At 38.0% G+C, this 27,502-nt stretch overlaps 1 protein-coding gene and 1 pseudogene across 1 annotated transcript in view; one reads left to right on the top strand and one right to left on the bottom strand.

Moving 5' to 3' along the window:
* FREM3 (FRAS1 related extracellular matrix 3) overlaps positions 1 to 27,502 on the bottom strand; it is a 92,752-nt gene that overhangs the window by 57,292 nt on the left and 7,958 nt on the right. The gene's annotated exons all lie outside the window — the stretch shown is intronic.
* On the top strand, positions 4,634 to 27,351 carry LOC109246557 (60S ribosomal protein L37a-like; annotated as a pseudogene).

The following is a 27,502-nucleotide window of genomic DNA, read 5'->3' as shown; positions in this document are numbered from 1 at the left end:
TTTTCTGGAGCTAAGGATTATGATTTTTTTTTTTAAACCTAAATTCTGTGGCTTACAAATCTTAGTTTTACAAAATAGAGTTAATTTCACATTTTAATTAGGATAGTAAAACAAGAGAATGCCATTGATGGAAAAAAAAATGTATCAGAACAAGTTTCTATGACTGTTACATTTCCCTGAACGTTCTAAATGCATTTGATTGCAGTTGTAGATTCTGCCTCATCGGTGTGAAAATATTAGCTATATCTGAGCTTCAGAGCAACTCCTCATTGTAACTAAGTTTTCTTTAGTTATACTCATGTTCCATATCCCCTGCTGGATGTGATGCTCTTCCTCTGCTCATCCTGTTCATCAGGCAACCTCTGATCGCACTGTAGCCTTTGGAAAATCTCTGGATTCCTCCTGATACCATACATGGGTATACAGACTCTTGGTTTATTTTTCCTTTGTGGAAGTTAAATTAATGGCAACCCAGGGAAAGAGAAATGTTGACTGGGAGTGTTAACAAGACCCTTCACAAGATTTAAATTCTTGTTACCTTGAGGCATCAATAAATACCCACTGAACATACTTTTTTTCTATTCTTTATCCATACTTCCCATACTTCCCCCTTCCTGCCCAGTTTGAGAAAAGTTTAAGGTATGCACCATGATGGTTTGATTTATATAGATTATGAAATGATTACAATAGGTTCAGCTAATGTCTACTTTCTTATATAGGTACAATAAAAAGAAAGAAGAAAAGAAAAAAGGAAAAAAAATTCTTGTGATGAGAACTGTTAGGATCGATCTATTCTCATGGGAACTTTCCTGTATATTGTACAACAGTGTTAACTGTGGTCATCATGTACATTACATCCCTAGTGCTTATTTATCTTGTAACTAGAAGCTAGTACTTTTTGACCACCTTCTTCCAATTCTCCCTTTCCCAACAATCCACCTCTGGTAAGTCTAATCTCTTTTTTTCTTTTTTTAGATTCCACATTTAAGTGAGATTGTACAGTATTTGTCTTCCTCTGTCTGGCTTATTTCAGTTAGCAAAATGCCTTCAAGGTCCATCCATGTTCTTGCAAATGGTAGGATTTCCCTGTTTTATGGCTAAATAATATTACATTGTGTATATATACCACAACTTCTTTATTCACTTGTCCATTGATGGACACTAAGGTTGTCTCCATGTCTTGGCTATTGTAAATAATGGTGCTGTCAATGTGGGGATGCACAGATCTTTTTGTTAATGTTTTTGTTTCCTTTGAATATTTCCAGAAGTGGAATTGCTGTATCATATGTTATTTTTAGGAGTTTTGAGGAACCTCCATACTGTTTTCCTTAGTGACTGACATCCCACCAGTAGTGCACAAGAGTTCCCTTTTGCCACATCCACGCCAGCATTTGTTATCTCTGGTGTTTTTGATGATGGACATTCTAACGGGCATGAGGTAATGTCACTGTGGTTTTGATTTGCATTTCCCTAATGACTAGTGATGTTGAGCATCTTTTCATGTGCCTGTTGACCTTTCATATATCTTCTTTGGAAAAATGTCCATACAGATCCTTTGCCCACTCTTTCTATCTTTCTTTCCTTCTTCCTTGCTTTCTATTGAGTTGTATGAGTTCTTTATATATTTTGGATATTAACTCCTTACCAAATCTATGGTTTGCAAATTCCCCCCCCCCCCCCATTTCATAGGTTATCTTTTTCACTTTCTTGGTAGTTTCTTTTGATTTTGTGGCTTGCGCTTTAGATGTCATATCTGAAAAATCATTACCAGTACTCATGTTAAGAACTTTGTCCCTATGTTTTCTTCCAGAGTTTCATGGTTTCAGGGATTACATTTAAGTCTATAATCCATTTTTTTTAAGTTTATTTATTTATTTTGAGAGAGAGAGAGAAAGAGAGAGTGCACACACATGTATGCACAAAAGCAGGGAAGGGGCAGAGGGAGGGAGAGAGAGAATCCCAAGCAGGCTCTGCACTGTCAGTGTGGAGCCAGTCATGGGGTTCCATTTCACGACTGTGAGATCATGACCAGAGCCCAAATCAAGAGATGCACACTTGACTGCTTAACTGACTAAACCCCTGTGATCCATTTTGAGTTAACTTTTATAAGTGGTTTAAGGTATGGGTCCAGTAATGGGTCTCATGGTGTTGAGATTGAGCTCCACAATGGGCTCCATGCTGGGCTTTGAACCTAGTTAAGATTCTCTCTCCCTCTCTCTCTCTCTCTCTCTCTCTGCCCCCCCCTTGTCCCTCTCTTGCTCATATATGCTCATTCTCTCTCTCAAAATAAAAATAAAAATCGAAAGCTGTATACAAATCTTTCTCTCACCTATTTGTCATTGCATATGAAACTATATATGTAATACATTGTTAATACATGATTGTTAATACACGAGCCTCCGTGTACCTGCTTTGATAGTATAGATAACAGAATTGCTCCAGTTTGTTTAATGGCAAATCAAGATTCTGTTTTCACACTGGTTAGCATCTTTTGTTGCTTCTTGGTGTAAGTTCTAGGACCAGTTCATGGGACTTGCATAAAACTGAGAAGAAAACTGGTTGTTGAAATTGAACAAACCAATCTATGACATCTACTTTCATGGCTTGGGCTTGGTAAAACAGGAAGCTAGTTGGGGGGTATTCTATATACATTAGTTATGCTCTTTCTCTCCTTGTTCCTAAGTATTGCTCGTGTCATGTCAATTGTTAACAAAATCATAAACATTGCACCATCACTATTCCAACCATCTGATGATTCTGTAACAAAGGGAGTCTGAAGGGACTCTGATAAAGACAGTGATATTTTATAAAATTAGCCCCCCTCATCAAAATTGTGGTGTAGACCTGAAAATCTGATAATTTGCCTATCCTTCTGTAATCACTGTGTTTTGTCTAGATAGATGAAAATCAATAGGAGGGACTATAAATGAACTTTATACCTGCGACAGCTCTTGCCTAGGAGATATCAAAAGTGGATGTTGTATCTCCCACAGTTGGTTCTAAACAGCCTTAGCTGAAACTGCTATGAATTTAAAGCACCCACCAGCTAAAGATAAACAATGATTGGTATGTTAGATCCTCACCAGACCCAAATGAAGAGTCTTCTGTGACCAATGAAAAATGTGACTTGTTTTAAGCAGTTATATCAGTACTACGGAGTCATTTCACCCTCTCTTGTATGTAAGCTTTGGTCCTTAATTAGCACAAACACAGTGAACTTCCCCTTTCTGGGATACATGGGTCCCTGACTTCTCCTCTTTAGTGAACCACCCTGAATTTCCTCACTGATGTGTATTTCCTTGCCTGGCAAGTCAGTAAACTCAGTGCTCCCTTATTTGACCACTGCAGTGGTCTCGGTATTTCTTTTAAAAACATTCATATTCTCTATATTACTCACTATTTAAATAGGAGATAACCCTATCTAGTTTGTGTGTGTGTGTGTGTGTGTGTGTGTGTGTGTGTGTGTGTTTCCAGAAGCACAGATAGCAATATAACTCCACAGTGTTAAATAAAAAACAACAGAATTCTTAAATGGTTTTTAAAACATGTCCCACTCCCGCCCCCCTGTTTAAAATGTTGCTAGTTTTCCTCTAATTGTTACAGACTCTGGAAACAAAGAGTTAATGTTCATCATTAGACAGTTTTTCTATCATCCACTAAATTTCTTCAAGCATTTGGCTTGCTGTACATAAACCAAGTGAGATAGAATCTTTTGATTTCCTGTGAATTCAATAGGAGCTCATAGGATGGGTGAAAACACATTACAAAAGATCAACATCCCAATTCTCAAAAACCAAATACTTCAGATAAGATGGCTCAGAGTTGCTCTTGGTAAGCACCCTGGTGCCCATAATAGGGATGTGCACATTCAGAGGCACAGCACAGGATGCTGGGATCTGGAGAGCCCTAGAATTCATTTACTAACAGAGAGTAACTGCTTTCATTTCAGTGGGTACTGATTAGTAAAGTGGCCAACTAAAATGTTATATATCTATATCTTTTATTAACGACTTCATTGGACCTTAGAAAGACCTGGGTTCTATATTAATTAGAATTGTGAGAACCCAATAAGGACATCAGAAAGTCATTTGACCTGTGAGAAAGAAAGAAAGAACACTCTAAAATCAAGTCTATTTCTCTCTATACCTCTAAGAAGATAAAGGAGGAGAGGAAGGGACAGACCTACAGGGCAAGAGAATCAGTTAAGCACTTAATGGAACTGTGGACTTTAAGTCAATATTATTATATTTTCATTTCAATGGACCAGTTGTTAGCACTACATTTATTTTAGTCTCTGAATGACTAACAGTTTAAAATTTTTTCTATCTTTTGTATTTTTGCATTAGTCCCCAACTGCGTATAGCATCTCACCATTTTGTGCTTCATATTAAACCAGTGCAAAGTGCCAGTTTCCTCCTTGTTTATTTGGTTTTCCTGGTGTGCTCTAAAGACGTGATTTTAAAAAGAACTAAACTATTCATTCAAATGGACTTTTTCCTGCCTTTAGAAGAAGAATAATACATAAAGAGTTTTAAAAGCCATACCAAACAATAGAAAACAGAGCTGGCAAAAGTAATGGAATGTAGAAATAAATCCCGTTCAGTTTCTGGACTCAGACCTAGTTTGTGATGACATGGCTAAATGCACCAAGAAGGTTGGAATCATCAGTAAACATGGAACTCATTATGGTGTCTCCCTCAGGAAAATGGTGAAGAAAATTGAAATTAGTCAGCAAGCCAAGTACACTTGCTCCTTCTTAGGCTAAACCAAGATGAAAAGACAAGCTGCGGGGATCTGGCACTGTGATTCCTGCATGAAAACAGCAGCAGGTAGTACCCAGACCTACATCACTACTTCTGCCATCACAGTAACATCTGCCATCAGAAGACTGAAGGACTTGAAAGGCCAGGAGCAGCTCCACCATTTGAAACATTGTTACTCTATAATAAATGAGTTAGTTCATGTAACAGACAAAAAGAAAAAGAAAAAAAGAAGGAAAGAAAGTAAGAAGGAAGAAAAGAAAGAAAAGGAAAAGAAAGGAAAGAAAAAAGAAAGACATCACATTCAGTCCCTTTGGGTGTTGTGAGTTGGATGGATTGAGGTAAAGACCATGCATGTTTGCTATGATGCTGACACCAATTCCAATGTGTAATTTTTCCAATACCACCAGGCAATTCTCTGACACCAGCTGGGTATCCTACAATTCAAGTCATTTCTGACACTATCTACCCCAAGAGAGCATCAGATCCCACAGGGTAAAGGGCCCTGTCCCACAAGACTGCCCACACTTTAGATGACAATTGCAAGTCTAGATTGTCACCTGTGCTTCTGACCAACTGGCTATAGATGGGAGGTTCCAATGACTCCCTCTTGGGTTCAACTAATTTGCTAGAGTGGCTCACAGAACTCAGAGAAACATTTTACTTACTAGATTGCCGGCTTATTATAAAAGGGTATGACTCAGAAACAGCCAGGGTAGGGGATGCAGAGCTTCCTTGCCTTCTCTGAGGGTGCCACTCTCCCAGTACCTCTACATGTTCACCAACCTGGAAGCTCCCCTAATTAATAGGCCCTTTGGGTTTTTATGGAGGCTTTATTACATAGACATGATTGATTCGGTTTTTGGTCACTGATGATTGATTCAGCCCCTTTTCCCTCCCTACAGGTTGTGGGGGGTTGAAAGGGTGGAAATGAAATTTCTAACCATCTAAACACAAGGTTGGCTCCTCAGTTAATCAGCCCCTATCCTTAGGTGCTTTCTAGAGTCGCCTCATTAACATAACAAATGATGCCTTGACTATTCTCTTTACAGGAATTCAAGGGGGGTTAGAAGCTTGGTTCCAAAATGGGGAGAAGATCAAATATACACTTTTTTTTCTTAAACGTTTATTTATTTATTTATTTATTTATCTTATTTCCTTTTTTATTTTTTAAAATTTACATCCAAATTAGTTAGCATATAGCGCAACAATGATTTCAGAAGTAGATTCCTTAGTGTAATGTTTATTTATTTTGAAAAAGAGAGAAAGAGAGGCAGAGAGAGAGAGGAAAGAGAGACTCCTGAGCAGGCTCTGTGCTGTCAGCACAAAGCCCAGCATGGGGCTTCATCTCATGAAACATGAGATTAGACCTGAGCCAAATTCAAGAGTCAGACACTTTACTGACTGAGTCACCCAGTCGTCCCATGTATTCCTTTTTTTTTTTTAAGTTTATTTATTTTTGAGAAAGAGAGCACATGCACACAAGTGGGGGAGGGGCAGAGAGAGAGGGAAGGAGACAAAGAATATGAAGCAGACTCCAGGCTCTAAGTTGTCAGCACAGAGCCCAACACAGGGCTCGAACCCATGAACCATCAGATCATGACCTGAGCAGAGGTTGGACACTTAACTGACTGAGCCACCCAGGTGCCTCACTCCTATGTATTCTTAGTACAAATCACAATATCATACCTGCCTGTTTGTTCTTAATGACATGAAGAGCTTGGAGAAAAAAGCTGAATAATTGATCCTAGCATCCAGCAAATCTGAAGGTTACCTCTATTCTTTTATATTCTGGGCATACATTATAAGACATAGTAAAACTGAAACACAAGTGGCTCTGACATAATTATTAGAGAGTGGTTCCTGTATTAGTATTTTACTGTCATGTAAAAATTGCCACAAACTTAGAAGCTGAATAAAGCACACACACATTATCCTACAGCTTCAATGGACCAGGAATACAGACATGGCTTAGCTGAGTCCCTGGCTCAGGGTCATAAGACAGCAACCACAGTGTTAGCTGGACTGCATCCTTATCCAAAGCCTTGAGTAGGAAGGATCTGCTTCCAAGCTCATTCAGATTATTGACAGAATTCATTTTCCTGTTGTTGTGTGACTAACAGTCCCAGTTTCTCACTGGCTATTGGCTGGATGCTGCCCTCAGCTTCTAGAGGTCCCTTGAAGTTTCCTGCTGATGAGGGACCATAAGGCAGGCTGAGGGCAAAGTACAAATTAGCACACCACCTCCCCTCCACCAGGTGGTATATGTATGATGTTCCTTGGATACTCCTGGCTACCCCAAAACAGGAAGAGACAAAAAAAAGGTTAAATTAATAAGAGTCACCACCAGTTTACAAGAAAAAAGACATCCCATCAATAGTCTAAAGTCCAGGAATTCCCTAACGTCCTAGTGTTAATGCTTTGCTAGAGGGAAAAACAACCTTAGCTTGACAATAGCTAGGCCTCCAGTAATCTGTGAATCTTTAGCACATGAAAATCACTTTGGAAACTTCCCTTTTGACTTTACCTCCCACAGTCCCATAGTATACAAGGAGCCACTCTTCACAACCCCAGTGCAGCTCTTTCTGCCCACTGGTCCTGTCTCCATGCTTTAATAAAATCACCTTTTTGCACCAAAGACATCTTCAAGAATTCTTTCTTGGTTGTCAGCTCTTAACCCCATGAACCCCACCAACACTCCAATACCCCATGACTGCCATGTGGATCTTTCAACATGTAGTTTGCAACATGGCTGTTTTCTTCTTCAAGGCCGGCAGAGAATCTTTCTAGTATGTGCTAGCAAGACAGATACTGATTTAAATTCAGACTTAGAACAACACATTAAAGAATCTTTTGTTTACAAATTAACATTAGTAACTTTGAGTGAAATGAATAAGCAATAACATGATTGTTGGTAAGAATAAAAAGAAGAGATAAATTGGAGTGAATGCAATTATTTCCAATCTTCTAGCTGTACTTGTTTTCCATTAAATGCAGCTTATATGTTTTGGCATATGATTTATAACCAGCTTCTTCCAGAGCAACTATGAGTAAAGCAATGACATCCACTAATCTGGAGTGACCCCATTTTCCTTGGCATTTGGAACTACTGCCCGAAGGAAGAGAAGACTCAACTTTCCTGAACTTGTCATACAACAATTCTTGAAACAGGATTTCCAAACTGCATTATGCTATACTACTTTGCAGTGAGCTGTGCAGAGTATGCTCGGCTTAGTAATGACACAGGTCAGAGTTAAAGAGATATGTAAGTGAAGGAATCGGAGAAGCGCAGAGGAAATGGCTGGTACGAATAGACATAGGAGAGCTGTTCCTATTATTTCTATGTCAGGTGGTCCAAGCAGGGAACTGAGTTCTGATGGCACAGGCTGTAGCTAGTACGATAGGAAAAGATAGGATAAAATAGGCAGACAGGGAAAGCATAGGACCTGAGGTCCCTGGGTGGGAAAAACACATCTTTTGGAACAATGCTGGGAGTGTCTGACAACAGCAAACCGTCTCATGCGTAAGATTTCTCTTAAGAATGTGATAGACACCACCTACTCCCCCGCAAATTTCCCTCAGGAATTTGACAAAAGACCTAACCAAAAATAAGTAGTAGACCATAAAAACGTGTCACCCACAAGGAACGTAAGGCCATAGACCATCCCTCATACCATAGAAATGAGCCAATCAGGAATGAACAACGCAGCACCTAGAGCTATCAAGCCAATGAGGGTAGAACCTGAGAAGGAATGAGGGGGAAGGGAAGGGACAGCTGATCAGAACCTTATAAAACAAGGATGCTTGCCTATAGTCCTGGGGCATTCACTTTTGAATGTTCCCTCTCTGTAAAGAGAGCTTTCATACTATTCTTCCTCTCTGATCTTCTACTCTAATAGACTTTTGCCTGCTGCTCATTTTGTGTCCACCTCTTCATTCTTCAAACAGGCAAGACAACGATTTCCGGGTGTTGTGGTAAAAAAATCCTGTATGATGTTCCTTGGACACTAAGACCAAAAGACTGCAGAAACCTCTGTCAGAGACCCCTTCCAAATATCCGTTACACCATACACCAGCAGGTTCCTATTTAGGGCTCTTTTTCCTAACAAGTGAGTTCACAGGAGAGAAAAATTGGAGCTGCAAAGGAAAATCAATTTAAAGCTTGAAAGGTGAAATTGTGTAGAAAAAAATCACCCTTTCATGCTTAATTAATCATGGAAAATGTGTCTGCCAGCATGAAGCCATTTTATCAGAAAACAGGCCAGGTGAAACAGTTAAGGAAATGGCATTACCAATCCCAACACTGTCACACATGAGAAAACAAGAGAAGAGAAGCATTGCAGGCAGACAAAACTGTATTCAGTGGTTCATAAAATTGGAGTGTTTTACATCTAGAGAGTACTTTTTCATGAATATCTCCTCAGTGCTCTAAAATTAACATTTGGGATGATTTCTAATTACTGTAATTGTTTTGGTCAACTCAACTTTTAAAATAAAAGGCAAAGGTTTAACTTCTGTGAAATGCTTTACAGGTCTAATTTTGAAGGTCGTGGCAGGTAGTTCTAGATCTTTCATTTTGAGCAGAGACAAGAGAACTCTCTGGCCTCTGAGAAGTTTTAAATTAAAGGAACTATAAATTTGTTACTCTCATTACTTCTCAAACTTACTTAAACACAGGATTTTATTTTTTCTTTTAATGCAACATCTTTTAACAACTAGTTCCGTGGCACTCCACTCAGGAAATACCAGTTAAATTATTTTCAAGTCATATCACAGCCATGTGAAAAAAAAAAAAATTCCATCCATCAGTGCTTCTTAAACCTCACACCAAAATAATCCTAAGGACATATGAAAGTGAATTTGTCCTGAGGAGGGGCAAGAACCAGGGACCTGGGGCATATAGCTATAGGCTATCAGCCGTGAAGTCTTAGAGATGTCTTAAAAATTCCCTGTGAAGCTTCATAATAGAAAAGCTTGTGTTAATAGGAAAGTAAAACTCTGCTCAAGGGATTTGTGCCAAATTTACTGAGTCTTCTCACTGCCCTCCTCCCCCCATGGACACAAACCCTGTATTAATGACTGGTATTACTTGCAGTAAGCATTATTGAAGTCATGAAGTCTCTAAAGAAAACAGACTACAATCTTAGGTTACTGAGCCTCTCTGAAACGTACTTACTGCACTACAGATTTCTCACCCCGTTGTGATGATAAACTTGCAAACAACTGACTTGTGCACACTTAAAAAATGCCTAGCCCTAAAATGTGTTTTCAAAAGAAATTCAATCGATTTTCTATTAGTTGACATTCATTATTAGTCTTCCAACTGTAATAAAGGGTTCCCCATGGCATCAGTGAGAACACATATTAAGCTCTGGGTTATTAAAACTTAGGGGAAGGCTTCCAATCCTAGGTATACACCCAAAAGAAATGAAAACATACATCCCCACAAACACTGACTTGTGGCTGCTCCTAGCAACATTATTCATAATATCCAAAAAGTGGAAACAAGCCGAATGCCCATCAGTTGACGAAAGATAAATAAAAAATGGTATATCCACACAATAGAATATTATTCATCCATAAAAGGAATGATGTATTTCTATATGCTACAATGTGAAAGAACTTTGAAAACACTATGCTAAGTGAGAGAAACCAGACAACAGGCCACACATTCCATGATTCCATTTATATGAAAAGTGCATGATAGGCAAATCTATAGAGACAGGAAGTAGGTTAGGGGTTGGCAAGGCCTAGGGCAGGCTAGGGGAAAATGACAGGCTAGGGGAAATGACTAGAGTGACTGCCAACAGGTACGGGTTTCTTTCTGGGGGAACGAAATGTTAGCAAACTAGACTGTGGTGATGGTTGCACAATCCTGGGAATGTACTAATACCTTTGAATTGTGTACTTTATTTTTTTAAGTTCATTTTATTTATTTTGAGAGTGAGAGAGAGAGAGAGAATGGGGGAGGGCAGAGAGAGTGGGAGACAGAAAATCCCTAGCAGGCCCTGCACTGTCAGCATAAAGCCCGACCTGGGGCTCAAACCCACAAACCAACCACAGGATCATGACCTGAGCTGAAATCAAGAGTCAGACGCTTAACGAATGAGCCATCCAGGTGCCCCACCATTAAACTGTGTACTTTAAATGGGTGAATTGTATGATACACGAATTATATCTCAATAAAGGTATTAAGATATTATATTTACATTTCATGTATTTTTATGTACTTAAATTTCATGTAAATAAATAGATTTTGCAACAAAACAAAACAAAACTAAGGGGCAGGGGAAGCCCCAGGAGTGGTTGCTTATGTTCAGCAATGCACAGCATAAAATAATCTAGCAGGGAATTGTTTAGGACTTTACAGATTTTCTGCTGTTTGCAATTAAAGGCACAAGGGAAAATCAAACTTCATATATTCAATCCATAAAATGAAATCCAATAGGAGATACTAGAATTACTTCATACCCTTCTTGACTCTTCATTGCACCAAATGAATCACATTTTACCATCCCTTAGTCATATTCAATTATACTGTTTCTGCAACACATTCACATTGATCAAGTAACATATTAATCACATATGTACTTATTTGTGTAATAATAGTTTCTCAGAAAGCCTGAGCCTTCTTTCCTCCATAAAGTAGGCTAATGGTGACTGAAAATTCTTGAACTGCTGTCCACAAGAATAATCCCCTTAGGCCTACTAAGATCATGCTGGATATCCAATAGATTTCAAAACAACAGTTAACAACATTCTTATAATTTTAGGGCCAGAAGGGCCCTTGGAGATGATGAGTTTGGCAACTTTATGTTTCAGAGGAGGACCAGTCCTCCATTGTGGAGCTAGCAGACATTCAGGTCTCCTGATTCCCTGGCTTATATTTTCCCACTAAGCCTATCTCTAAATTGTAATTCAGGATAGCAATGATGACACTGAATAAGGTTTTAGTCAGTTACTGAAGTACTCACATCTCAATCACAGTACTCTTCAGTTATATAGTTTCTAAAGGGCTTTCACAAGCATAAGTTATTAGAGCCTCATCACATCCTGTGAACCAGACAGAAATCAGCATCTCCATTTTAGACAGAGGTTCAAAAAGTCCTAAGATTTGCCCAAAGCCATAGGGCTGGTAAGTACTGGCTCTGGAATGAGAACTTGACACTCAACATTTTCCAAGCAGAACTCCTTATTCCTTGCCAACATGTCCCCCAGGTTCCCACGTTAAAAACCTGGGCGTCACTTTGTTTTGTTTTGTTTTGTTTTGTTTTGTTTTGTTTTGTTTTAGGTGACATAAACAAATTTCATTTAACACTTCATGAAGTGAACATTTTCCTTTTGGAGAACTGCAAAATGGGTGGGAGGCAAGAAGATTTTATAGGATAAAGAATAAAGACCAAGGAAGAAACAAATAGAGAAATCTGATTGGCTGGGGTCACCCAGTCACCCTTGATTGGGGTGAGAAGGCCCAGAGTTGGCTTGGCATTTGGAGATTGGATGACTGGGTATACTGCAGTTCTGGTCAAGTGGAGCTTTTACAGGGACACGAAAGTTATCTAAGTTTAGTTCCCTGATGTGACACCCTAGGCAGAAACAGTTCCATCTTGGGCCTAGGAATTTATTTCAACAGTCCCCCTTTTTGATTATCCTCTTGCCCAGTCAAAACATCAGTCTTAGCATGAGTCTCAGTTACCAATGCCTCTTCGAGTCTCTATGCCTTGTACAAAAGGCAATATCAGGCTTGTATTTTTCGAGCTGGTTATATTTTTCTGTTCTCTTCTGTTGTTCCAGTAGGACACAGACCATCAGTCACTGGCGAATGGCTGTTCACTTGCATTTAAAACTTTGGGAGAACACAGTATATTAGGGAGACAATAATAATGTTAGAAAGAAGACACTAGGCATCACTCTTGAGTTCCTCTCTCTGCTCCCTCAAATTCAAGAACTGTCAATTCTAGCTCCTACAAATTAAAAAAAAAAATCTATCCACTTCTCTCCACACTCATTGCTACCACTTAAGCTTATATCAACATTATTTCTCACTTATCTTACTGCAATCTCCCCCTTTCTACTTTTGCCTCTGCCTGTGATCTAGTCTCTATAATGCAAAGTTATGTGCACATAGCTCCCGGTAATCACATCACTGCTCTGTCTGAACTTTACTGTTTCTTCTTCACTTTCAGCATAAAGTCCACTGACACATTGAGAACATCTTTCCTAGTCTGGAGCCTGCTCACTGCTTCAGCTCCTGCCACAGCCTCTGTTCTCTGACCCATGCAGTTAGAGTGAGCTCACGGCAGTCCCCAAATTTCCTCTGCTTTTTCTTCTGTTTTGCCTTTCCACTCTTCTTTTCCTTTTTCCCTCACCTGGCTACATCTTGGGAAGCCTCGTTTCAGTTCTGGATAAGATGCCTTTCACATTTGCTCTCATAACAATCTAAACTGACTCTCAATATAGCATTTACCCTGACTTTTAACTTATCCCCCATGAGACTGTAAGTTGCTTCACAGCTGGGACTATGCCTTTTTTCCTGTTATATATCATGAGCCTGGCATATAGCAGGTACCCAATAAATATTTGCTAATTAAATAAGAGATACTTAAGTCAGAACAGAACTATGCCATTTCTGAAATTTGAGGCAAGTTCTTCCTATGTGTTTCTTTTCATAGTTGATGACAATCATATTCTAAATCTTAAACACTTGGACTGAGTAAGTGGCTACAATATATTTCTCATTGAAAAACACAGAGGTTAAGTGAACCTCTACATAAATGACACATTAATGATAACAGATACTGTTTAATGGTTATGTGGCTTCTGTTTGAAGTGACAAGAGTTTTGAAAATATATAGTGATGATGGTTGCACAAGACTGTGAATGAATGCATTTCATGATGTTTTAAATCGACTATAGTTCTATGGGAGGGATGCAAATTGTTGAAGCATTCATATTTTTTATTCTCTCTTTTCGGAACTCCACTGTAACTGATTGATAAATCAGCCACATTTCAGGAACGATCTGGCTTTTCAAAGTATACTCATCCAACCAGCCCTTATGCTCTAGAATACTGAAAGCCGGAACTTGTACTTACCCATTGAAGTGCATATTATGTTTTCTTAACATGTTTGTTAGTAAAGATGCCTATTATGTTATCAGCCAAGAAAATTTGATTCTGAAAGCATTTTTAAAGTTCAGTCCTTAGTCTAGCTCAGCTGAACTGAATTTCCAAGGTAATGCAAAATCACTATTTTTATAATGATGGACAATTTTAGTTCTAGACATCAAACACTTGCCAGGATTTCACAGATTTAAATCAGTTTGCTTAACAAAAGAGAAGCCAGTGTGCAGAGGTTCTTGATATATTGTGTGTGTGTTATGGAAGCCCTTTGACAGCCTGGGGACCGTTCCTCAGACAATGTTTCCGAATGTACACAAGAAAATGGTTATAATTATGTAAAACTCAATTATATTAAAACACAGTTATCAGAATAGTAAACATTTGTTCTGAAGCTGCTATGGAAAACAGTTGGGTGGTTACCAAAAAAGCTAAGCATAGAATTAGCCCATGAGACCTATCAATTCCATTCTTAGATATATATATACCTAAAGGAATGAAAAGCAGGGACTAGAATAGACCCTCCTATGCTAGTGTCCATTATGGCATTATTCACAACAGCCAAAAGGTGGATATGACCCAAGTATATGTCAACAGGTGAATGGATAAGCAAAATGTAGTATATGCACACAATGGAATATTATTCAGCGATAAAAATGAAGTACTGAGGGACGCTTGGGTGGCTCAGTTGGTTAGGCATCTGACTCTTGATTTCAGTTCAGGTCACCATCTCACAGTTTGTGAGTTCAAGCCCTGCATCGGGCTGTCTGCTATCAGCACAGAGCCCACTTCAGATCCTCTGTTTCTCTCTCTCTTTTTGCCCCTCCCCGCCTCTCTCTCTCTCTCTCTCAGATAAACATTTTTTTTAAAAAATGAAGTACTGGTACATCTGATACTGATACATGAATGAACCTTTAAGACATCATGTTCAGTGAAATAAGCTAGACACAAAAGGACAAATATTGTATGATTCCACTTATGTGAAATATACAGAAAGACTAATTTATAGAGACAGAAAGTGGATTAGAAATTACAAGGGCTGGGGGAGGGGGGTTGGGGAATTACTGTGTAATGCTTGGAGCATTTCTGTTTGGGGTATATACAAAATTTTGAAAATAGTGGTGATGGTTGTATGACACTGTGAATGCAATTAGCGCCACTGAATTATATGTGTAAACTGGCTAAAACAGCAAATTTTATGCTACACATATGACTACAATTAAAAAAAAATTAATAATGTAGTATACCCAAGCCCACTGAACTGTACACTTTAAATGGATGAATATGAATTATTATGGTACGTGAATTATCTCATAAGACTATTAAAAAAATTTCCAATAGTAATTATCACCAAAATTTCAAAGTAGTGATGAATATAAAGGATACTTTGACATCTCTACAATTCCCATAATTTGATATTAAAATATCTGTTATTCCTATTGGTTGGTTACAAAGCCATAAGTTTTGCTGGTGGTATTATCATTTGTTATCTACATGTATAATTGGGAGGAAAGCTGTATTTTAGGTGGAGGTTAGTAATTATAAAGATATTCTTTTTACTTTTTTTCATTCAAGTTCCTTGACCGTCTGAATTGTATCTACAGATCTCTTGGGTTAAGATCTACAGATTTATTTTACTGAAAATAAACTACACAGGAGAAAAACTGGATTTGCCTTTAATGTCTTTAATTCATCTACGCACACAATTTTGGCCACTGAGACTCTGAAGCTAGGCAGCATTTATTAATTTAACAGAGCATGTAAGATCAAACTGCCTTTTTAAAAAAGGAAATGGGAAATCCATTACAGGTCTTCCCCCAAATAATCATTTAACTCCAGCAGCTCTGTGCAGTCACTTAAAAAGACCAGAAAGTCACTGTCTCAAGAAACCCATTTTCTTTTCTCCCAATGCTGTGCCAATTGATGCATATTCCATTTTTCTTTCATCACAGGAAGCAGAGACCACAGCCATTTTCAGGCTATCATAATCATTTCAGCTGAGAAACTCAGTTGGCTCTCCAGAGCGAAGATGCTTCCAGCTGTAACACGGCCAACTTTACCAAAGGGCCTGTCCTGAGCATGGCTTAGTGCCCGCCTTGATGATTAAAGACGGGACGTCTAGCTTCTTGAAGCTCTTCGTGTGAAGGAAACCTTTTACATGGCTGAGCTCAAAGGGATTCCATTTCTCTCCCTTCAGCAGGATTTTATTTTCTAGTGGATGTTTCTAATGTTCTTCGCTCTTTTTGCATGAACATCATCACACCTCATTCTGTTTCAGAGAATTTTTACTTCCAAAATAACAACTTGCATACCTTCCTCAGCACATTTGTTCGATGTAACTAAGGCCAGGTATTAAGAAAGTTGCTTATTATAAGATGGAGGGATTGCTTTAATGATAGTATTTTATTTTTGTCAAACACTTTGTCAAACACTTTTTAATATATACACCAAAGTATGTTCTGTTTTCTGAACACTATCTTAGAGAATGGAAAAGAATGCATAAGTAGGATTAAGAAATGTGAATAAAGTCATAGGTGAAGTATATTGCAGGGCTGGAAAAAAACCAAGAACCAGAGAAGAAGAGGAATATGACGAGCCTCCAGAACTAATTCTCTAAGTTGTGCAGAAGCAATTAAAAGCTAACGAGAAGGAAAGTGAGGACAGAAGGTGAAAGGAGAGGTAGAAAGAAGAAGAAAGTAAAAGCCAAAAAGCGGAATACTGAAGACGTCACTTAACGATGATTTGGAAGCTCCAAGGCTCCCTCTGCTTATATCTGCAGAAGGGTACATTCCCATGTTCACTTTCTTAAACTCTTGTCACAAAAGAGTAGCAAAAGCCAAACATTCTACTTCCACACTCTATTTCTTTTTTTTTTTTTAATATTTATTTATTTACCTTTGAGAGAGAGAGAGAGAGCATAAGCAGGGGAGGGGCAGAGAGAGAGGGAGACACAGAATCTAAAGCAGGCTCCAGGCTCTGAGCTGTCGGCACAGAGCCCAACGCAGGGCTCGAACCCACAAACCGCAAGATCATGACCTGAGCCGAAGTCGGAAGCCCAATAGACTGAGCCACCCAGGTGCCCCCAGGCTCTATTTCTAATAACACACCTAATGAACAAAACACTGTGATCCTTGATCATTTTATCAGTTAACCCCATACCCTAACGTTAGCTTGAGATTTCAAGAGGCTGACATCACATTGCTACTGACTTCCTGGCTTTATGCTACCGCTAGGACACAGCCTCTGGAAACCTGACCAGGTTAACACGAGGGATGTTTAGCATACTTAACTACATGGTCTCCTGCTAATGAGGCCAGGGTTTGATATTCATTCTGTGCCTCTTACATAGGTTTTGTTTCTCTGACAGCTTCTCATATATTTAGGCTGAAAGGGCACAGATGGATATATGCATATTCATTCCCACTTTTTGCAAATTACTTTAGAAAAGTCTGAATCATTATCGTACATGGAGCCAAGCCAGTGTGTCTGTGGCCTGATAGTGAATGATGAGCAAAATGCCCAGCAGCCCAACTTATTTGAAGCTCAGTCAGAATGCAATCTGTAGATAATTTTTCTATTAAAAATATTGTCTTCAGTGACTCCAGTCATTCAAAACTGCAGATGAGTCATCTGACCTAAGCTGAAACAGTGACTTCTGATTTGTAAAAGTGGCAATGGCATCATTCGCTCATTTGTGCTTCTCGTCTTCCTCTCTCTGAAGGACTTGCCTTTATGCATGTGCAGTATATAAACATCAGCTTCCAAGTATTTGCCTACAATTTCTGCTTTAAATTAAATGTCTTCTGCATTCCAGAGCAAAATGTAATTTCTGAACAAAGAGCAGATTGATACATTTAAGGATAATATTAATACTGACTTAATTTCATAAGAACTAGGATTTTGTGATTGTCTTATCCTTCCACATGTTCAAGTGCTAATAACATTAATACTAATAGTCATTTTACCCAATGTCACCAAGAGTTAGCTTTTTTCCTGTAAAATGGGGGGATAATACCTATCTCATGATGATACTGTGGAGATTAAATGAGAGGTAAGGAATTCAAATGTCGAGCACAATACCCAGGACAAGATAGACGTTCAATAAATCTTGAACCTGAATTTGAAACCAAACTACTTTACTTCATTATCAAGAAGATGGATACATGTTAACTAGCCATTCCAAGTAAGTCAAAATGTTTTTCTCAGTTCAGAGAGCTCTATGTGTCCATATATACCTCATAAACTAATATATATATGTGTATATACACATATGTGTATTTGTTTATTTATAATTATCTATTTAGTAGGCACATGTGTTATGTCCATGGAATTTAATGCTGAAGTTGTCAGGTTTTATTTTATTTTACTTTTACTTTTTAATGTTTATTTATTCATTTTGAGAGAGAAAGAGAGACAGAGAGAGAGAGAGCTCATGCACATGAGTGGGGCAGGGGCGGAGAGAGAGGGAGAGAGAAGCCCAAGGAGGCTCCTTGCTGTCAGCACAGAGCCTAATGTAGGGCTTGAACTCATGACCCTGGAGATCAAGACCTGAGCTGAAATCAAGAGCTGGACACTTAACCAACTGAGCCACCCAGGCACCCCTGTCAAGTTTTATTTTAAATTCATCCCTGAAGTGATTATTTTAAGAGCCTGTTTACATAACACAAGACAAAAACAGCTTTGCCTTTTTTTAAGCAATAAACTCTCTTTTCAAGCAATAAAATGTTTCTTAAATTGATGTATGTGGTAATGAGGATATTTAGCAACTGGAAAATGAAAAGCAAGCGATGCACAATAATGTGATCTAAAGGAGACACTCCCTGAATATAGTAAGTATTGACTTACTAGTAGAGAATGCTAAAAGAGCACCATTCATAAGATTTCTTAGCTTTCAAAAATGTTTTCTCCTTTCATTAATCATCCTTGTGAAGAGTGATTATTTTCTCATACCAGAATTTTCCTAGGTTACTGCATGCTCAGCCTGGCTTTCAACTTTTATACATGGAATTGCATGGCTTAAAAAAGTAGATTACGGTAAAAAAATAAGCCTGTGTTTTATTTTATGGGGAGAAAACGATGAACAAAATGCTTTCATGCTCAAAGATAAAGTGACCAAAGCAATTTTTCTTTGAGATTATTTGCTGTCGATCATAAACTCTAAAATACATTTATTTTTTAATTTCAAAAATCTCTTTCCAAATTATCCATAATTATGATCGATATTATTTTTTAAATCACAACTATGACTAAGCATACAGTCTCTACAAATCATAAAATGAATTTGAGATTTGGTAGCTTTTTCATGAGTTTGTATTTATACTTTTGCTCAACCAATATGATTGGAGCACCTATCATATGCTAGGTATTGTCAGGAAGTCATTTCAATTCTAACACAGATTATGGTCAGGATTATATGATTCGATTGAACACATCAATTTAATCAGCCAGACTATCTCCTCTTCTTCTTTACCTGGTACACACAGCCCAAACTACAATCCTAAACAACTCCCTTTTTACATAAAGATTAAAAAGCAGACAATAAGTAAATAAAATTTAAGTTATCTGCTATCTCCCAGACCTCTAGGACTTCAAAATTAATGGAAGACATAATTACAGCAAGAGGTATGTGTGTGTGCTAACTCTTTTGGACTATTTGAATATATTTTGTTTGTACACATATTATTTTTAGTTTAAAACAATATGGCTGAAAACATTAGCACTAGCAGAATAAAATGGAGAACTGAGAAAATCATCTGGAAATCATCTCACTTTCACCTCAACATCTGAAGAACTTTTATCTCAAATCCCCACTTAATTTTCTATGTGGAAACCAAGTAAAGAATTCTATTTGTTATTATTAAGTATATTTTAAAAAAGTTGCTATGTTTATCAAGCATGGGCTAGTTGGTGTCACACAAAATAGGATGTGGGAATTATCTAGAATTATGAGGTTTAAAAGTATTCCCACACTGTGAATAAGGTGTAGTAGCCCAGCACCCGGCACTGACACACAATATTTTATAAAATGCTGTGACTTAGACTCCACTCTGCGTGTGACATGTAAACGGATGAGGTTGCCCTGTCTCTCTCGTTGTCACTGCATAGTGGTCCTCATGACCCCGCTGACCAGTGAGCTAGAGATTAGCAAAACTTGTTTTGACCTCTACTCAGAAGAGCGGTCCATCCTGGGCAGTTCACTGCACCTGCAGACTTCAGACTTCATTGTAAATTGGAGACTCAATCTTTGCAAGTTCAGCCATGACAGACCTTAAAAATACCCAAACTAGATACTCCTCCAAAGTCAGCCCTAGCAGAGCCAAGGAAGCAATAACTGACTGGGTATAAAACTTCAGGGATTTCTGGGAGCACTTCCCAGAAGCAAAGGCTTTCCTTTTTTTTTTTTTTTCTTTGCTGACAATTAAAAAAAAATTATTTTTTTAATGTTTATTTATTTTTGACAGAGAGAGAGACAGAGCATGTGCGGGGAAGTGGCAGAGAGAGACACAGAATCGGAAACAGGCTCCAGGCTCTGAGCTGTCAGCCCAGAGCCCGACGTGGGGCTCAAACTCACAGACCGCAAGATCAAGACCTGACCTGAAGTTGGACGCTCAACCGACTGAGCCACCCAGGCGCCCCTGCTGACACTTTTTAACTTCTAAGGATTAATAGTTAATTTTGGAATAAACTGCTTTCACATTTTCTGTCTGAACTACATGTCTGTCTTGGTACTGTTGTGAGGAAAAGTTTTGCATGTCTGAAGCAACTATGAATTTAGGGAAAAGGTAGAATGTTTTAGACATGTTTTAGACATGCAAATATCCAGGTTAAATCAGCATCTTTCATTGCTAAGAAAACGTATGCATTCACAAATGTAGGTCAAGAGTAAGTTCATAGTAGCACTGAAAATGAGAGAGCAAAAAAATACTTTGGGTTACATAACCAGTTAATTAGGCTACAATACAGTCAAAAGTAAAATATTACATAGCTGTCTAAAACAAATAAAGCAGATAAGGTTGATCTGTTTTTACTAGTTCAATATATGTGTGGATATAATATAGACATACATTAAACACAGGAAGGCAAGGCTCAGAGCCAAGCATAAAAAATAAATAATCTCCTTTGTGTAAATTAAAAAGGATATACATATATTTTCTGCTATGTGATTTTCTTTTTGTAAGAAAACAGAAAGAACAATTCCTCCTTTGGGGAAAGGGATCAGGTATCAAGGTACAGTTTATTATTCTTTAACCATGTACATGCATTTATTTTTTAAAAAAATGTTTACAGCAAGTTATCTGGTGGAGGAATTATTGGCCGTTTAAACATTTTAGACTATGTTAAAAATACCCATACAGTCAGGTATTTTTATGCAGAATTGAAGACTTAAAGCTGTCAGCAGGAAGTATAATTAGCAATGCTAAAAACAAGGCTTGAATAGGGTGCCATTAAGCTAGTTTTCAATATTGTTCCTTACCATTCTCCCATTCACTGAATGCTCTTCCTAAAAATGACTCCATACTGAGTGTTGTGGAAAGATGTTGCCATTTCTAAAAGAATTAATTTGTAGCAAAATATCACTGCAGGACAGTTAAGCTACGGGTGTGGCCTCCAAACTGAGAGGAAATATGGCTGAGTTGACTGTCTAGACAGCGTGTAAGGTGATCTAAACAGAAGTACCTCTTCTCTCTTTCTATAAAGAATCAGTGGCTTCGGTATAAAAGTGAAAAAATCAAATCAAATCACAAGTGACACAAAGGGAAGGTTACCTAGCATATTTCACAAAGGAAAGGGGATGACAAAGTTTTGCTTAGCACAGTATCATCACATCCAACCCTCTAGCTATTTCCTACACTTTGTGGCTCTGAACTAATTCTTCCACAGATTGGTACTAAACATGGGACACTGGTGGTGAGCCTTTCTTGTCCCTCTAGCCGTCTGCTCTATAGCCTTTGGACCTGCCTTGCTTATTATGGCTTGTCCAAGAGCTAACAGTTCATTTCTGGTCACGGTAGGAAGGAATAAAAGATATAAGCAGGTAGGATTCATGAAGGAAAGAGTCAGTGACAAGTGTAAACTGTTGATTCCTTCCCGTCTGAAAAGAATCCACCCTGATTCTCCTTTGTTTGGATTTTTGAATCCATTACATTATTCAGGGAGACATTTTTGAATTATTTATAAGCCAGAGTAACACGGTTAGCCATTTAAATCAATATTATTGAACGAAGTTGGTTGTGATGTATCAAGTGTTCTTTTTTCTTAAATGGAAATTGCTTTTTTTTTTTCCCTGATAATAGTGGCCACTGTAGGGCATTTACACAAGAAAATGTAAAGAAAAGTCAAAAGAAATAAAAACAACTTAAAATCCATCACTGCCATTACAAGCCATTTTTAACATCTTGCTCCATATACTTTAGACTTTTTGTTATGCATATACATATGGATGTATACGTGAAAATGTAATCATCCTTTACAACTTTGCATACTGTTTTCTACTTGATTTTCTTTAAGAGTACATTATGAACCTCTTTCCATATTAAATACAGGTTTATTATGACATCATCCTGAAGGCTGGCAAAATATTTTATAGTTTTACTGCAGTTATGCTTCTGCCATATTATAGTCATAGAAATACATGGAACATTTTGTCTCTTCTCTATATTGTCTCTTGGTTTCTCCTGAATTTGAATTCTGTAGCTGCTCATTTTTATCTATCCCTTCTGCATTCTGTAACTCTTTGCTTTTTACCCTCCACTCTCTTCTTATTACTGTTTTTATTTAAAATGAAATTAGAATTGTTTGGGAAATAAGAGTAATTAGACTCCAGGAAAGGGCTTCTTTGAGTCAAGTGTGAAAATACTGGGCCATGGATTTTGATTGGACTACTCAGAGACATTTTCTGTCTTGCTCTTGAATTCACAGATGTGTTCTAGGGAGTTTAAAGTTCTAAATAAACAAGCATGATATTACCTTAAAAACAGGGGCAGACTCACTGGACTTATGGTTAGTTCTATCACTGGTCCTAAAAAAATCATTGTTCACTACTTTATTTTCATAACTTGAAGAAGACAGTTCACCTAAACAGAAAACTGGTATTCATACAGACCATGAGGCAAGTATCAGGTCAAATGTAAATATCAAAATGCATAGTGTTAATCAAACTGGTTTTAGACGCTGAATAATTTAAGAGAAAATAAAGCAATTTGTTTCTGGTCTTAAGGACATATCTACAGTACATCGCCAAACTAAAAATTGTCTGACACCCATATAATCATTCAGTGTGGCTTATTAGAAAGAATGGACTTGATGTTTCTGATGGTTCCTTTGGTTGCATCATTTTAATCCTTCAAATCCATTCTTCATTGTAAAATTTGAGATGATAACTTATATCTTACAGGTTATAGTAAGGATCAATTGAAATAACATCTGTAAAACACTTTGGAGAAATGTTAAGTGCTATATATATTAAGTTAATATTATTATATGGTAAGTGGAACAGATCTGTTCAGCGTTACGTATAGTAGAGATATGCAACATTTCAAGACAAATCTATAAGTATAATGACTTAAGGAGGAATACAAATGCACTTGACAGTATGCTTAACGGGTACAGTTCAGAGCTTTATGAATCTAAAATGTATTCTCTATTTCACCAGTGACTTTCATGAGAACCTTGAACATAATGAAGTTTACCACCAATGTTATAAAAAAGACTGAGATCTTAAACAGCAATGGCCTTAGTCTTGGTTACTGAAAATTGATGAGGCAGCAACTGATGCAACATACAAACCAGGTACATTGACAAAAATTTCCATGTGAATTCCCAGTTCAGCTCTGTATACAAGTATAGGTATGCTCATAACTATTTGAGAGGAAAGAAGAAACGTATCCTATTACGTTTGTGGCATGTGCGACTTCATTTAACTACAGCAGAACAAAAAGAAAAAGGCACAATTGATACAGGAAACAGGATGCGGATAGGCAAGCTATTCCTTTGTGCAGAGCCTGAGCAAGCACGGGCAAAACCTGTACAGTGGATTTGAGTTACTTCCTCTTCTTCCTTTGTCTCCTTAGCAGACTTCTAACAAATATGGAATCAGTTTATGAGTGGGCAGAGAAAAGGATGAGAAACCAAGAGTTCCAGGCAATACCCCAATAAGATAACTCACCATAATAGTTTAAAGTTGACCTTTTTAAGTAATTAACTGATTTAACTATAGAGTTTCAGGAATAAATTGTTAAACTTCTTTTTATCTAAAAGAAGGGAAATAAAAATTTGGTATCTCGGCTAAAAGTTCTAAAGGTAATAACATCTACTGTGTGTTTGCTTTGTGCCAGGCACTCTTCAATGCCTTGTGTGGGTTGTTTCTTTAGTACTTGTAGTACTTAGAATGATGACCCTGTAAAGACGTCCGCTTCTTAATTCCCAGAACTCATACGTATGTTTTATTACAGGGCAAGAGGGACTCTGCAGATGTGATTAAAGATTCTGCGATGGGGAGAGTATCCTGGATTATCCAGGTAAGCCCAATGTAGTCACAAGCGTTCTTGTAGTGAAAGAGGGAGGGAGGAGAGTTGGTGCCTTAGTAAAGCAACATGAGAAGGACTTGGACACTTATGGCTTTTAATATGGAATGGGACATTTTCTAAAGCTGGAAAGGCAAGGACATGGGTTCTCCCCTAGGGTGTTCATAAAGAAAGGCAGTCTTGTCTAAACCTTGATTTTAGCACAGTAAGAGCCATTTTGGACTTCTGATGGACAGACTTGCAAGTGTGTGTTGTTCTAAGCCACTAAATTTGTGGTAATTCACTATAGCAGCAATAGGAAACCAATAAAATCCTCATAATAATCCTATGAGATACACACTATGATTGTCTCCAATTCACAGATGAGCAAATGAAAGCACAGTTCCTCAAAGATACACAACCACTAAACGGTGGGACTGGGGTTTGAGTGCAGGGAGCCTGGTTTCAGAGCCTATGAACTGAAAGCTTTCCTGCTGTCAAGCTTTGGGGTTTTAATAAATTGCAGCTCTAGAGTCATACTGACAATGCTTTCACCTTTAAGACCCTGAGCTCACCTGAGGATGTGCCTAATGCATGGTCCTAGAGGTAGGGCACAGTCTTCTTTTAATGCCTCCAAAGTCGGTACCACCACCACCACCACCAACAACAACAACAAATTCTATTTCAGCCCATTGGTAAGAAAATGTATCCCTAGAAGTGTGTCCAGTTCCAAAAGCTTAAATAACTGGAAGTGCTATACACTGTCAAGCTATATGCTGTCTCATTCTATTTGGGAAATATTTTAAAAATTGGAATATTTTTAAAGAAAAGATGAAACTGGCTATTGTAGAGAAATAAATTTATACAATTTAAAAATACCTGGTACAAAAATGTTTAAGTGGGTCCTTTAGCGATTGTAAACGATTCCAAGAATTCTAAAAATGGCAACATGGATCTCAGCTCTGTGTATGGCACTCAGAACACAATAAAAAAATCCAGGGAACAAATAAATGCATAAATATTTTTTAAAAGGTCACTTATTCATTTTGAGAGGGAGAGAGAGAGAAAGCATGTGCAAAAGAGGTAAGGAGTAGGGGAGGAGGAGGGGCAGAAAGTGAGAAGAGAGAAAGAATCTCAAGCAGGCTCTGTGTCATTCTCAGCACACAGAGCCCTATGCGGGGCTCAATCTCATGAACCGTGAGATCGTGACCTGCACTGAAATCAGGAGTTGGACACTTATTCGACTAAACCACCCAGGTGCCCCAAATAAATGCATAAATATTTAATCAGCATATGGACATACATATGTGTTTTAAGATCCAACTATGAGTAAATGTATCTGCAAATGTTTTAGAGTCTTGATTATTCTTATCACTTTAATTTGCTAGGGGCCCCTTTGTTAGGTGAAGAAGTGCTATCTTTGCCTTATTCTCTGACTTCTGTTCATGATTTTATCTTCCTGAACAGAGGTGGTATAGCAATAGTGGTTAAGAACCTTGGCTTTGAAACCTGCAACACCTGAGTTTGATTCTAGTTCACCTTCTTATTACCTATATGGCATGAGTACAGTTAGTCAACCTTGGTGCCTTCATTTTCAAATGGGCATCGTAACATTTACCTCTTATTTTATAGTAAAAACCCAAAGCCATAATGTATATAAGCATTGTCTGGCCCATAGAAAGTACATATTCAAAATGGTCGCAATATAAAATTCACATTTATCAACACAGACTGACTCTGTTTCTGATGTTGCCCAGAAAGCATAGTGTCCAAGTCAGATATATATCTTTTTAGAATATCATCCCACTCAAAATCAGAAGAATAGTCACTATAAATCATTTGGGTCTCAAATGCGCTTTACATTAGTGAATCAGTTTAGAAGACTTAAATTCATCTTCATCTTTTTAGGGACTTTCATCCTTGGGAACCTGGGGAATGAAGGAAAGCTCTGTTTTTAAACTTCATGTGAAGGGTTCCTCGGTGGCTCAGTTGATTGAGCATCTGTCTTCTGCTCAGGGTATGATCTCACAGTTTGTGAGTTCCAGCCCCATATCGGGCTTCCTGCTGTCAGGGCAGAGCCTGCTTTGGATCCTCTGTCCTCCTCCTCTCTGGTCTCCCCCCATTTGTTCACACACACACTCTGTCTCTCTCTCCCTCCAAATTAAATAAACATTTAAACTTTAAGTGAGAAGATTGAGAGGAGGGGCTAGTGGTTTCCACTATAGTTCGTCTCATTAGAAGTGGAGAAGGTAACTCATTATTAATGAGCATCTACTTTGTGCCAAAGGCTTACACATATTATCTCACTTAATCCTCTTGGCAGCCCTCTGGAACTTGTATGAAGACTGCCATTTTACAGATGAGTGAAATGAACCACAGAGAGGACAAGGTAACTTCTTCAAGGTCACATGGGGTCAGTTGGGATTCAAGCTCAGTATACCATATGGCCTTCATGTAGGTCTGCTTTCCAAACAGTCTTGAATGGTTACACAAGACTGAAGAAGAAAATGCATGTTACTTACTGGGAATGAGTAATGATTTATACTGAGAGAAGTTATTGAGTGGCAAGCAGCACACAGACATAATTTTTGCAATTATCTTGTTATACTGCAAAATAATTTTTCACTGACAACATAGTCAGCATATTCCTAGCTGTGTAAAGAGAGTGCCTGTTGTTAGCTAGTTGCTTCCCAATCGGCTACTTTGAAGACAGAGTAAACCAATATAGGTGCAGCACACAGGCGATTTTTTAAGCAAGTTTTCCTCTATGCCAGTCAATATATTTTTCACTGCATCCAGGAAGATTGCAATTCTGAGAAGGAGCCACTAAGATTCAGTTCTGGAGCTGAAAATCCTAACAAAATCTAAGGGTGGGTTTTCTAATGTGTTCCAGAATGATAGGAAGCCACCAGTCAGATTCTCAGAACCTCCTGAAGAAAAGATTTACCTGCTTATGGGATGTCACACGTAATCTAGGTCAGGTAAAATACTTCATATCTCATTATTGAAATTCCTCATTGCTTTGCCTTCCAAAAAACATTTGTCAAGAACCATTTGACATGGGATCACAAATAAAGCAAAAAGAATTCATTTGTTTGTATTATGACATATACTGATTGTGA

Source organism: Panthera pardus, unplaced genomic scaffold, assembly GCF_024362965.1.
Source record: "Panthera pardus isolate Hobbes unplaced genomic scaffold, ASM2436296v1 HiC_scaffold_13, whole genome shotgun sequence".
Lineage (NCBI taxonomy): Eukaryota > Metazoa > Chordata > Mammalia > Carnivora > Felidae > Panthera > Panthera pardus.
The sequence above is the reverse complement of the archived record's forward strand: the minus strand, read 5'-3'. Positions and strand labels throughout refer to the sequence as shown.